This window comes from Pollachius pollachius (genome assembly GCF_949987615.1).
Source record: "Pollachius pollachius genome assembly, chromosome: 12".
Taxonomy (NCBI): domain Eukaryota; kingdom Metazoa; phylum Chordata; class Actinopteri; order Gadiformes; family Gadidae; genus Pollachius; species Pollachius pollachius.
Window position 1 is genome coordinate 20,877,997 of NC_136945.1, and position 13,973 is coordinate 20,891,969.

Sequence of the window (13,973 nt, forward strand, 5' to 3'; positions counted from 1 at the left end):
CCACAAAAATGGGAGTGCATTTTCCAACGATGACATCATCGACGGCCGAACAATGGGTGTGGGTCGGGCGAGGTGCAATCTGAACAAAAAATACAATCACTTTTTAACCGTCAAAAATACCTTTTGAGGGAAATACCAGTCGATGCAAAAATAACTGCAATATAATAATATAATATCTGTCTGTGGAAGCAGTTTCCACCATCAATGCCCATAGGGAAGGACGTAATTAGAGCTTTAATGTATAAGGTGAAAAAAGGGGATAGTCATGACATTATGTGAAAGGTGGGACACATCCAAAGGACAAGCTCACCTAAAACCACAATGTTTAGGAACAAAAATCAGAACCAGAAAAAACAGATGTTTTTGAACATCGTAATGCTAATTATAACAACCGTTATCGGAACAGAACCTGATGAGCTGACCCGGGACCTGACCCATCTCACAAACCCTAATTCCATCCGGCCCGAGTGGCGTCTCGCTCCAACCTGTTCTGGGCTAAGAGGCTAACAGGAGGTAGCCTCGGTCACTCGCTCCAACCTGTTCTGGGCTAACAGGAGGCAGCATCGCACGCGTGTGTGACCATGCAGAGAGGGACACCGTGAAGCAGCTGTCTAGCATCAGATGCTGGGGGTGTTTATTGTTGTTACCGCCGTCTGGGCTGCGGATAGTCCGATCAGACAGTTGTTGTTGAGAGAAGTATGCTATGAGTATGAGAGAAGGTGCTGACACGCTAGGCAAGATACAACTACTGAGTCATTGGATGGGGAGTGTTGTTGATTCTGAGGCAGGTATCATGATGGAGAGGCTGTCTCCGACCAGACGTTTACTGAAGTCAGTTACACAACATCGAGAAGCAAGGACGGGCTTGGCATCTTCCTCCAGGATGCTTACAGGTAGAGTGTGGACACTGAGGATCCAACCCTGATCCTAATATCCGATGGGGGTCAAACATCCTCCCCATTACATCTTCCTGCATAAGTCCATTAGCATGTACAAACATACAGTACGTGTGTTTCTCGACTGTTTTGACAGCCTGTCCTAACACAGGACACCTTCACAAGTGTGCTTGTGAGTGGTTAATCCCACGCTCAGCTGTCTCTGATGTCGTCTGCCCGCTCTCATTCCACGTCCACTACCTAGCCGCCATCTTTGTTGGCACGAAGACCAGCCACCATCGCCACCCCCTTGGTCAGGCAGTGGTCAACAAACCTCACAGAGTACCCAGGTTCTTTGTTTTCATACAAAGGTCGGGGTCTGCCACAGCAGGGCCGGGAAGAAGGTGTTTAATTTTCTGCTCTGGTTGGTAGGATTGTGTGTGTGTGTGTGTGTGTGTGTGTGTGTGTGTGTGTGTGTGTGTGTGTGTGTGTGTGTGTGTGTGTATTTGTGTGGGTGGGTTTGGGGGTGGGGTAGGGGGGGGGATTGTGATTGTGATCGATTGACCTCTGTTTCTGAATGCCAAGGAACACACTTGGTTTCCCCGACCTTGCAGCCATATTGGTTAGCTTGGGGGCTGAAATGTCTGGAATCTCTGGAAAGAATGACGACTCATGCACCGCATTGTTTTTAGTTCTGCATTCCATTAACTTAGAATGCATTTTGGTCGGGTTTTCATGGTTACCTCAAAGATTCTAGAAGGTCAGGTAGGTCAACTGACTAACATGGCCGCTAGGTTGAACAAGGTCTACATACAGCCTAGAATAACCTAGTGAACTTTAAGACAATAGCATGCAGAGACGTATCCATGGGGTGTCAGGTTATAAACAAAGATTAACAGGCAGTACTAGTCAACACAAGGAGATAACAATGCACAAAATGTTAGAGAAAAGGGCGAGAGGCACGCCTTGCCCTGTTCACTGTAAGGGGAACTTAGGAGTTGATCAAAAGAAGTCGCTCCATTGTTCGAGTGCATTTGCTCTGTGGGGCTTGGGAAACAGGCTCTCTAATTCCTATTATTCACGCACCTGACCCAGGAATGTGCCAACAAACTAAATCATTAGCGAGGAATCCAGTACAGGGTAATAAAAGTAGTTTTCCATTACACCACCACTCTCCGTATACCCTTCCTGTGTGTTCCTCTGGACATCAGGCCGTTAGTGTGTGTGTGTGCGCTGAAACGTGCAGACTTAAGTGGCTATTTCTTGTGAGAGCTTCACTTCCTGTCCGGCGACAAAGACTCGCCATGCAGCTTGGGTTCTGAAGTGGCCAGCCGAGCTCCAGCCCCGGCTGGCGTTTTGCTGTCCTCTTGGCTAATTTCCTGCTGCATCATTCCACGGGGCCCCGGCCCCCCGCGCTGCCAGTGGGGCCGGGGCCAGAATTAGCTAACTGCGGCCCTGCAGGCCGTGTGCAGCAAAGCTGTGTTGGCTCATGTCCAGCCCCTCTAATCCCTGAGCTCAGATCCCGCCCACGTGTGGCCTTCATGGGAGACCACTCCAGCTGTCTTAGGCTGCTCCCAGCTCTGTTCCCCCTCTCTCTCTCTCTCTCTCTCTTTCAAACTTTACCCTCGCTCTCCCTCCATCGCTCTCTTTCCCTCTCTGTCTCTCTCTCGTCCCAATTTTGATCTGCCTCTCCCCTTTGCCTCCAGCTTACCTTGTGCATCGCTCTCTCTTTCTCGCTCTTTCTCTCTCGCACGCCCTCTCTCTCGCACGCTGTCTCTGAATGTCTCTCTCTCACTCTCTCTCTCTCTTTCACCTTGACTCATTCTTCCTGTCTCTCCCCATCGCCCAAGCAATCATTCCCTCTCTCTCTCCCCCTCTTTCTCTTTCTCTCTCTCTGCCCCCCTCTCCCCCTCCCCTCTCCCTCTCTCTCTCTCTCTCTCTCTCTCCCCCCCCCCCCCCCCCTTCCCCCGGGGATTAACTGCCACTGGACAGGAAGCGACCAAGGTGACGGACAGACGCGTCTCTCAGAGGCGGTACTCCAGGGCTCCACGAAGGACGTGCACGTTTACTACGGAGCGCGCACGTACTCAAACACACATGAAGTCTCAGCGGAGATAATGGAGGAGGCATCGAAGCTGGAGAACGGCGCAGTTTCCAGAGTTTCCTGGCCAGAGAACACAAAGCCATGACTGTCGGACAAAACATCCCAGAATAACTCCTCGCGAGAAACACAACAACAAGCAGCTGAGCTCTGAGTCCAGGCTGTGACGTGATGTTGAGTCACCAGGGTATCAAACCATTATGGTTTGTTGTCTATATCATGCACAGAGAAAGCCCCTTCATAGGGCATGCTACGCTGGTACTGAAACAAACACACACACATACTCAGACACACACACACACACACACACACACATACACGCTCTGCTCTCCCGTCTGAGCGTGCTCAGACGCTGTCTCAGGCAGACAGACACTAACACTGTTTGACTTTGAAAGGGTGGTGGGTTTGGGGGGGGAGGGGGCTGTATTGCAGGTAAACAGCATGGCAGGGGAAGGCAACACTTGTTAAAAATGATCCAATCAGAGGAGGGCTGAGAGTAAACAGTCCAACCATGACTCACCAGTGCTAACAATCTCTGTAGCATGACTGCTAGCGTGCTAGCGTGCTAACAGTCACTGTAGCAAGTCAAGTCAAGTCATCCTTTATTGTCCCTTTTTTGGGGGAAATTCTTTCTCTGCTTTTGATCCATCCGGGAGCCGGTGAACACAAACACACTTGCACACAGACACCCAAAGGAGTGACCTTAGACAACCTTAGACCTTAGCAAGCTAGCATCATCGGCAACGTAAGTGTGTATGCATGCACATTCAAACACACAGGCCCACACATAGGCTTAGTGTGTTGCACCCTTTATGACCTTCCCACTTCACACACAGGCAGGCATTCAGACACACACACAGGCACTCACACACACACACACACACACACACACACACACACACACACACACACACACACACACAGACACACACCTAATGATTGGCTGACCAGGCAGGGCGATCACTTAAGGAGCAGGGAACAGAAGGGTAGAAGATGAAAGACACAACAGCTGGGGCTGCAATCTCAGTCCTATACACACCTTACCCCCCCCCCCCCTCGCCCTCTTCACCATCTCCATTTTCTCCATCTCCCGCTCTTTTCCCTTTCCTCTATATTTATCTTTCTCTTCCACATCTCTCTCACCCAATCAATTTACCATCTCTCGCTCACTCCCTATATATAATTTACTTCCCCCCCACCCTCTCTCTCTCTCTCTCTCTCTCTCTCTCTCGCTTGCACTCTCTCTCTCTCTCTCTCTCTCTCTCTCTCTCTCTCTCTCTCTCTCTCCTCTCTCTCTCAGAGGGCTTTATTGCCATGGCCTCTCTCTCTCTCTCTCTCTCTCTCTCTCTCTGTCTCCTCTCTCTCTCTCTCTCTCTCTCTCTCTCTCTCTCTCATGACCGAGGACAGGACAAGATCTCGGTGAGTGATGGAGAGGACCTTGAGCTGTCCGGACCTCGAGAGCCAGACCTCCTCACCCAGGGGCAGCCGGCCTGATTTAGAGCGCAGGTCTGAGGGCCCCTTGACAGGCCATGCCTCTGCCTGCCACCCCCCCCCCCCCCCCCCCCCCAACCAAGCAGTATAGATGGAGCTAAAGCACCGACAGATGGGGAACGACGCCATGAAGGGAGGTGAGGGGGGCCTATTATGAAGGGGGGGGGGGGGGGGGGGGGTATTATGAAATGGCTTGTGAGGGCTAATCAGCAACACACCTGGTGGCAACTCAGGGGCCCTTCAGAGGAGCATTTATCTAAATGACAAAACATCCACCGGGGCTATCTGCTTAACCAGGTGTCTGTGGAGACTCGGTGGCAGTGAGACGGTGCTCGATGTAGCGTTCAGCTAGCAGGGGCTGCTGAGCAGATTACCACAGAGCTATCAGAGGTGGACTGCACGGAGAGACGGATACAGACAGAGACGACGCACCACTGCGGTCATGGCAGTCGCTATTTCTGTTGCCTTGGAACACAATTCGAACCACAAACTGTTTTCCCCAAGAAGGCGATGACCGAGAAGTGACTCAGAGACACCGCGCTAAGTCACTCAGCAGAACAAAACAAAAAACACTTCTCAGACAACCTTATTTTCCACGTTTCTCAGAATCCAATGGTGGCAAAGTTCCATTATATTCAGGAGCACTATTCAATATATACTATATAGACTATATTCTATTCATACTATATTGAAACAATTGCGTCATCCTCAAAACTTGAATGAACTGAATAAACATCACTAATCCAAAGTCCTAAACTTACTAATTCATAGTGTTTTGCTACAAAACATAAATGAACCAAACGGAAAAAATATATAAATATTCTATCCTACTGCATACAATATGTGTGGAAGATGCCACTCTGATAGTGATCCTACCTCCACTGAAGATGCCTCCGATGTACTTGCTCTTTCTGACGGGTTGAAGCACACAGGAGGACTGAGCCCGCTAGTTAGAATATCTCCAGACAGTACGTTACTCCTCTGCTCTCTCTCTCTCACTGGAGCTCTCTCTCTCACAATGGAGCTCTCTCTCTCACTGGAGCTCTCTCCCTCACACTGGAGCTCTCTCCCTCACACTGGAGCTCCTCAGAGTAGACAGAGCAAGAGGACCCGGTGTGACCCCGCCCCCCCCCCCCCCCCCCCCCAGCTAGATCTGTCTCACGGGTGTGTGCGCAAACACACAAACACACACATTCACACACACTGAGGTTATTGAGGGACCAGCAGCAGGTCTTCTGTCTGCATACCAACCCTGGGCAGTGTTGATGTTGGCACCTGACATAAAGAGTGCCTCTTTCTCTCTCTCTCTCTCTCTCTCTCTCTCTTTCTCTCTCTCTCTCTCTCTCTCTCTCTCTCTCTCTCTCTCTCTCTCTCTCTCTTTCACCCACTCTCTCTCCCTTACTCTTGCCCAGTCTCTCTCTGAATCTCTTTACCTCTGGGAGGAGTAATATGACTGAAGGGGGAATAGGAGCGAGAGAGAGAGAGAGAGAGGGAGAGAGAGAGAGAGAGAGAGGGAGAGAGAGACAGACAGACAGACAGACAGACAGACAGACAGACAGACAGACAGACAGACAGACAGACAGACAGAAAGAGAGATGGAGAGAGACAGAGAGACTGAGAGACACATGGGCGAGAGAGAGAGAGAGAGGCGTGATTGGTTTGCGTGCTCCTGCTGTCTCCCCTTGTCTCTGACGACTGGAGGAAGGGCGGGGCCATCTGCCTCTGACACACTTGATTACCCCTGCTGATTGGGCGTCTATTTTTATCCCTCGGTCGAACCCGAGTCGGCACACCGAGCCCAGCGGTGCGTCGGAGTCTATGAAGAAGTGAAGTGTCCATTCAGACACACAAACGGTGCAGAGTGCGTACGTCACACCCTGGCTTTCACTAATCCTCGGCTGTAATTACAACCTTTCTTCCACGACTCCTTGCGGCATGTAAACACAGTGAACTTACTGTCACGATTTCTTGGCAACCATTCAGAAGTCCCAGGCGTGAGCAGGAAAGCACCTTCCCCATTCCTGCTAGATGACACCCCGGGCGCGTTTGAAAAGCAGAAGGAAGTGCTTTATTTTGGGACACGCCCGGTAAGTTACAGTTAAATAGAGAGGAGGCAGAAAATAGCTCGGTGGGGAGCGGTGGCAGAGGTGACTGGGGGAGGGCTCGCAGGAGTTGACTTTGTTTAGCGGCGTTAATCTAATCTAAATACCGCCAACTAGCGCTGAACACAACACTGGCCTCGCAGGTACCCAGCCCCCTTCAGTAATAGGGTTCAGAGCCTGGGAAAGAGAAGGTCTTCACGCCCGTAAAAGGGGGGGTTTATTCCATTCCCTCAGCCAATCTGGCACCCCTTATTACATAGAAGTGCTTGAAGGTGTCTGAAGAAACACGTCGTTATTTCACTTAATATACAACCCGATACTCCAGGGTCTGACGCACGGGCGGTGGTGAAGGAAAATGTGTAAAATAAATCTGTCGGGATGATGTATGGGACACATAGGAAATGCATTACCTAGCCTTTTTACACAGTCTGAAACTGACACAGAGACGAATCATTCCTAGCAGATCTCATGATTCGATGAATCGGGATAATCTTCTAAAACCAGTGTTTCACAGGAGTCATGCCCAGTAAGTCTCATAAATCACAGCAGCGGAGCCTAATCCCTTTTATTTCACTACATATGCATGCATCCATGACTGGCCACATTCATTTGTGTTTCATTAGTGGGTTTGAAGACTGGGAGAAACATCCATAGAGAAATGTACATTCTCTCACTCTTCTACATCATAAAGAGAATGTGCAGCTCAGTTCACCACAAAAAATCTTCAACACCTCCACAGCGAGATCTCGGACATGAACAAGTTTCGACACCCAAGCTCTGACCCATCTCTGCTCATGAGTTGTTCCTGTGGTTCCATATTCACCCTATCCATCTTCCTATTCCTAGGCTGCAAACCTTAATACTGATGGAGGCTGGGTACCTGCAAGGCCAGTGTTATGTTCAGTGCTAGTTGGCGGTATTTCGATAAGATTACCTAGAGTCCTCCCCCAGACATCTCCCCGCGACACTCGGCTATTTTCCTCCCTCTTGGCTCTAAACACCACCCAGCTAGTGTTTAGCCCCAAGATGGCCGCTAAATGATGACGGTGGAGATAGCAACTCCCTGGCTGACTCAACGCCACCTCCCCGCGCGGGAATCCCACCCTTCCCGCCAACGGCCACTTCTCCTCCAGAGACGATGACCTCCCCCTCCTACGCCTCCGTTTTGCTCTACCGCCCCGCACGCACGTAGAGGAGTCTGCCGGTTGCACCCGCCCGCCCTCCTGTCTTACTGTCTTCCTTCCCCATCACATAGCGGTGGTTCCAGACACGCCCCCGGAGCAGTGTTCAGACCTGCCGGCTCTGGTGGTGCTGGTGGTTTGATGGGAAGGAGCAGGCTTCCAAAAAAACCCAACTAGGCGTGTGGCAGCTGGGAGCCCTCTGAGAGGCATCTGGTTTGGCAACTGGATGCCTCAGTTTTAAAGGACGGCAGTGCGCACTATGTGTGTGTGTGTGTGTGTCTGTGTGTGTGTGTGTGTGTGTGTGTGTGTGTGTGTGTGTGTGTGTGTGTGTGTGTGTGTGTGTGTGTGTGTGTGTGTACTATTCTGTTCTGGGAGTGTTTGTGCGCTATATTCTTGGTGTATTATTTTCTGTCAGTCCGATGTTGAAGTGGATTTAAACGGCTTTATTCACAACTGCAAGCCACTTTAATTGATGGTTAGGAGTAGTGAGGAGGAGGGAGCACATGGGAGGAGGAGGAGTAGAAAGAGGAGGAGGAGGAGGAGGAAGAGGAGGAGAGCAGGAGGATGAGGAGGAGGAAGAGGAGAAGAGCTGGAGGATGAGGAGCAAGAGGAGGAGGTGGATGAGGAAGAGGAGGGTGGGAAAATGAGGAGGACGTGGAGGAGGGGATGGTGCTCAAATGCAGAGTCAGCACAGCTGGTTTGGTCGCACTCCATGTTGTTGACACTCATTTCACTTCAGGCACTGTTTAACAGACGCAACGCTTTCTCATCCTGGAAACTAATCAAGACACATTTGGTGGAATTTAAGAGCAGGGGATTCATCTGAATGAGGGAAGCTATGTGACTGGAAAGACGGGAGAAGTTGAACTTGTCCAAACAACTAAGTACGAAAGGATTCAATTCAACTCAATTGTATTTGTTTGACCCTTAATCAAAGGTACAGTCTCAAATAGCTTATTACACATTCTAGCCTGATAGAGAAAGAGATGAGACTTTGGATATCGTGCAAGGACCAGGCTATCATGGCTTTTTGTTTTGAGAGCTTTCATGGGTGTATTCCATGTCCTAGGGCCATCTTATTTTTGCACATATTTTCGCTAATCTTTTGCGATGACAAACCCGACGAACAGCATGTTGTTGCTTGTCAGGTCTCAGAACGAAAGCGCTGTGGTTACAGCCCAGGCATCCTTGCCCTTCCCTGAGGACACAGAAACACCCCAGACACCATGAAGAGCAGACACCAGACTGGGGGGCGAAGTTCAGGGCCCCTCAGGAGCTGTCTAATGGGACCATGATGGTTTTCATCTAAATTCATTATGATGTGAGAAGTCACCAATTAACATAACATTCTGTGGGAAATGAGGCTTGTTCACTTGTCTATCCTCACTTTGACTTTTACATTTTAATTTCGGGCATTATGCAGACGCTTTTATCCAAACGACTTACAGTAAGTACATATGTCAGAAGAAAGAGAAACAATATAGCGCTGTCGGTACAGTAAGGATGCTCATAGAACCAAGTGCCAAGCACTAACAATCGCTAGGTTCATCCATTCCACAAATACAAGCTAGCTAGGATAAGATGCCACACAATGCTAAGTACAAATCTTGAAGTGCAAGTGCACTTTGACTTTTATCTTTAATAAGTTAGGGGTTTTAGTTCGATGGCCACCTCAGCCACTGCTATGTTGTCCCGTATAAGGATGACCTCACGTGCTTCAGTGGAAGAACTCGGCTCACCACCAGTCAGAAATTAATCTCACAAAACAACAGAGAGACGACACGGCAATTACACGGCCACTGCATTTGTTCTGTCCGACCCCATGATAATTAAGAATTAAGTCAAGAGGATTCAGCCAGAGTTCTCGGCTAGAATACGTGGCATAAGAGATATTGAGTGGATTACATCGCTTCATGTTCATCTGCAGAAATGAACTGACCTGAAGAAATGAGCATCCGGTTAATTCACAAACCAACGGGGTCGGTTGTACTGATCTGAATACTGGGTTAGTGTCAGGATAGTGTAGAGTGGTCAGGGTGTTGGACTACCATCCAAAAAACACCTGGTTTGAACCCCAGCGCCACAGCCTACCTGAACGCTTCACCACCAGTAAAACCGCATGGCGTAGCTGAACGCTCCGGGACATTCGGCTCAAAATATTACATTTCTATCTCAAGCGGAGTACAAGAAACTGGTGAAGTCCAACCCGAATGTTCACATCGTGAACGCTATGTGTCGACATTATGAACACGAACAACACGGACAACAAACACTGGCATGCTATAGAATAGTTGGTAGCTCCGTTACCCCTGAGTTGTACTGATTTGCACCAGTAATCCTTGCATGTGTGTATAGCCCTGTGGCGCTGGTCTACATGTGTACAAGACACACAGCTCTACACATGTTCAACCTGGCGCAGGGATACACTGAGTCCTGTGTGCTCTCTCGCCAAACCTAAGATACCTCAGCTTTCCACGTGTAGTCTGGTGGAAAGAACGTGGAGTGGCCCAGTTGGGATTTCTTTGGCCAGGGTGCCGGTTCCAGACCTCCTCCATAAAGCTAGCAGTCTGGTCCTAGGAGCGCTGTTTAACGTAAACAGGTATTAGGCCTCACTCTTAAAAACATCCCCCATTCACAGACTCACAAGGTAAAGGCAGGCGAGAGAAGGAGGAGAGAAGGAATCAAAAGCGAACATCTGGTTGTTCAGATGCACGCATGCTAGATTGGTCCATTCAACTGAAATAGCAGCAACAACAAAACAGCCGCATGACATGCTTTTCCCTTCAGTTAGTCAGAACAATCAGAGACACAGCCCCATGGGTGAGTCAGACACGGGTGGGACAAGCAAACAGGTCAACCTCAGAAGAAGAGGTGAAGGTAGAACACACGGACACATTCACAAGACCAGGCTACCAGAACGACATCATCAGCAACACCCTATGTGGTAAGTTTGTGTATTTGGAGCGGTCGGTGTTGTATCGGTGTTGGCGTTTCTCTCTAGTCAATGATGCCAGCGGTTCCTTTTAAAAAGGTGTTCCCCTTTCTGACGATCCACACTGACATGCAGTGTTACCGACACACGTAGCATCACGGGGGGGCCACCTCCATAAACCTGCTGGTAGCTACGACAGTAGGGACGCAGATTATCAGAGGATTAACAGCTTTCCCCGTCACATGTTTCCAGACATAAGTGCCGACCTGTTGGCCCCAACCCCAGAGGCGGCGCTGGCTGGAGATTGACGAAGCCCCGTCTGTAAGAAGCTACGTTTGTATGGCTCACAGTCGGAGTCCGACCGCGGTGCCATTTAGCAAGGCGCCTACCCCTCACCCGTAGCAGCCTAGCATGCAAGCTTTCAGACGTAGCTTCCTGGTTTCCCACAGCGTTGCTACATGAGCCACTTACAGATTCCTTTTCCATCGACACAAAACCAAACAAACTAAACGGCGATGAGTCAGCATCCTGCAATCTTGGATTTCTTTCAGGCCTCGACAATTTCCAATCAACCTCATCAAGGACATAGTCAGGAGAAGCTGAGGGGATGGCTGTCCGTCAACACCCCCGCCCGCAACCTCCCTACTCCCCAGCTTCTTCATCCTCCCCCCTCCCCCCGCTCTTCCTGCGCTCTGAATGGGCGATGAGTCATTCAGTAGCTCCTCAGCTCCGAAATAATCCCTTCAGAACTCACCACAAACTGTCTGCCGCCTGTGAGTTTCGATATTCATTCAGAAAACCCAAAGAGGTTGAATGCATCGGTTGCGCTTCCTTACGTCTGTGGGAAGCGGCGCTCCATAAATCCAGGCCGAGCACGACGTCGAGATACCCCCATTATTCACTTTTTTTTGTGTGGTTGTTTTTTTATTATGTGCCCAAAGATCGATGACTTCCAAAACCTAAGATGGAGCAATGAAACGTTATCCCCAACTCCGGCCTAAAACCATTTTCCCTTCCTTCCGGAAACGCGTGCTTGAAAAATGCAACCCAGTGAAACGCGAAGCCGGGGTCTTAGGGGCGATTTATCAGGTGACACAGGCGTTTATTATTATCCCGACGCTCATAGGGACGCAGTGGGGATAAGGTACAACACCTCGGGGAATATTATCATTCATATCCAGAGAGGATTTCCTTCCTTTGTTGCATTATCTGATCGCATGCGGCTTAATGCTGCATAATCTATACGCATGGCTAAGCCCTGGCCTGTGGCATGCCAACCAGCCAGAACAGAGCACCAGTATCCATCCATCCATCCCTCAAAACAAGCCCCACTCACACCCCTGATGGCCTCGTTCCTCGTTTCTACTTCACATTCTCGTTATGTTGCATTCAGTTCAATCGCTTGTTTTCTTCCACTTCTTCCCGTGCTGAATACGGTCTATTTCTTAGTCGGCTGTTTCCTAGCCCTTCTTGTCTCTTTGTCTCGAGGAGCACTTTGTCACTCACGTTTTAAAAAGGTGCTCAAAAATGAATCACTCTCATTAAAGTCGCGTCGCTTCATCCAAGGCTAGAAAAGGAGCTGATCACTGCCAATGCCGTCACTGCGTTCCTACACGGAACCCTTTCCAGCTGCATCAATCTGCACTCCATCGGCATCGGGTCAGTGATCCAGCCGAGCTCAGCAGTGAAGGAGGATAGAAGACTCCAGCAGCTCATTTACGGTAATGTGGGGGAGCGCGGATGTGACCGGGTCAGCAAAGTGAGCAGCCTGATGCGATGGACGTCTCCCCGGCTTTGTTTGAAGGGATCGATAAGTCGATTGAACAGGCCCGGAGGAGTCGGTCTGGGGAGATGGGGTCTGTATCGTGGTAGCTGAGCACGAGACCACAACATCCTGCTGGGGAATACTCCACGTGATGGACGGCGCTCTTCCTCGCGCACCGCGGTCGGAGGGGGGAGGGCGAGGGGGCAGGTGAGGTTCAGAGGAGAGAGGGTGGGAAGGCAGATGAAGGATGAGGTGCAGAGTAGAAGGAACTACGATAGAACGTTGGAGAGCAGGACAAGCTGGGGCCGGAGAGAGTGGAGTTGAGGAGGCCAGGACTCAGTGACAAAAGAAGAGAATGGAGCAGAGTAGCGTAGGGTAGGGTATGGTACACTTCTGCAGAAAAGAGTAGAGTACAGACAGAAGAGTAGACTATACAGTAGAGAACAGTAGAGTGTCACAGGGTAGAGTGGAGCAGATTGAAGTGGAGTAGGAGATCTTAGAGTAGAGTATGACAGAACAGCATAGAGGAGAGGAGTAGATGATAGAGAATAGAGACAGGACAATGTAGAGCAGAGCAGTAGATGATGGAGAATAGAGACAGATGAGTGCAGAGGAGAGTAGTGGATGATGGAGAATAGTGGCAGGACAGGTAGAAGGGAGTATAGTAGATGATGGAGAATAGAGGCAGGACAGGTAGAAGGGAGTATAGTAGATGATGGAGAATAGAGGCAGGACAGGTAGAAGAGAGTATAGTAGATGATGGAGAATAGAGGCAGGACAGGTAGAAGGGAGTATAGTAGATGATGGAGAATAGAGGCAGGACAGGCAGAAGAGAGTATAGTAGATGATGGAAAATAGAGGCAGGACAGGTAGAAGAGAGTATAGTAGATGATGGAGAATAGAGGCAGGACAGGTAGAAGAGAGTATAGTAGATGATGGAGAATAGAGGCAGGACAGGTAGAGGGACACACTGTTGTGACGCATGTTCAGCTCACCGTGCTGAACAGAGCGAAGGTGACCATTAGCATCACTTCCATGACATCAGCCCTCAACCGGACAGAGATGGAGGGAGGGAGGGAGGGCGAGGGGGGGAGAGAGGGAGGGAGGGCGAGGGGGGGAGAGAGAGAGTGAGAGAGACACAGTGAAAGAGAGAGTGAGAGAGAGACACGGAGGGAGAGAGAGAGAGAGAGAGAGAGAGAGAGAGAGAGAGAGAGAGAGAAAAATAGCGCAAAGAGAGACGAATTGAGATGGAGACAGTGAGAAGGGAGAGAGAGAGAAGGGAGAGGGCAATAGAGCAAAAGAGATACCAATTGAGAGAGAGAACAATAAGGAAGAGAGAGAGGGAGAGAAAAAAGGAAAGGAAAGAAGAGGTAGAATGAAGGACAAAAGATAATGAGTGTTTCCTCATAAGACATAAAGAGGAAGAGTTTATTGCCAAGTCAAAGTGTTTCATTATCAGATAGCAGTAAACTGACGATGCTCAGGGTGTACAGTGAAATGATCATGACAAGGTGAGGGTCAACTAC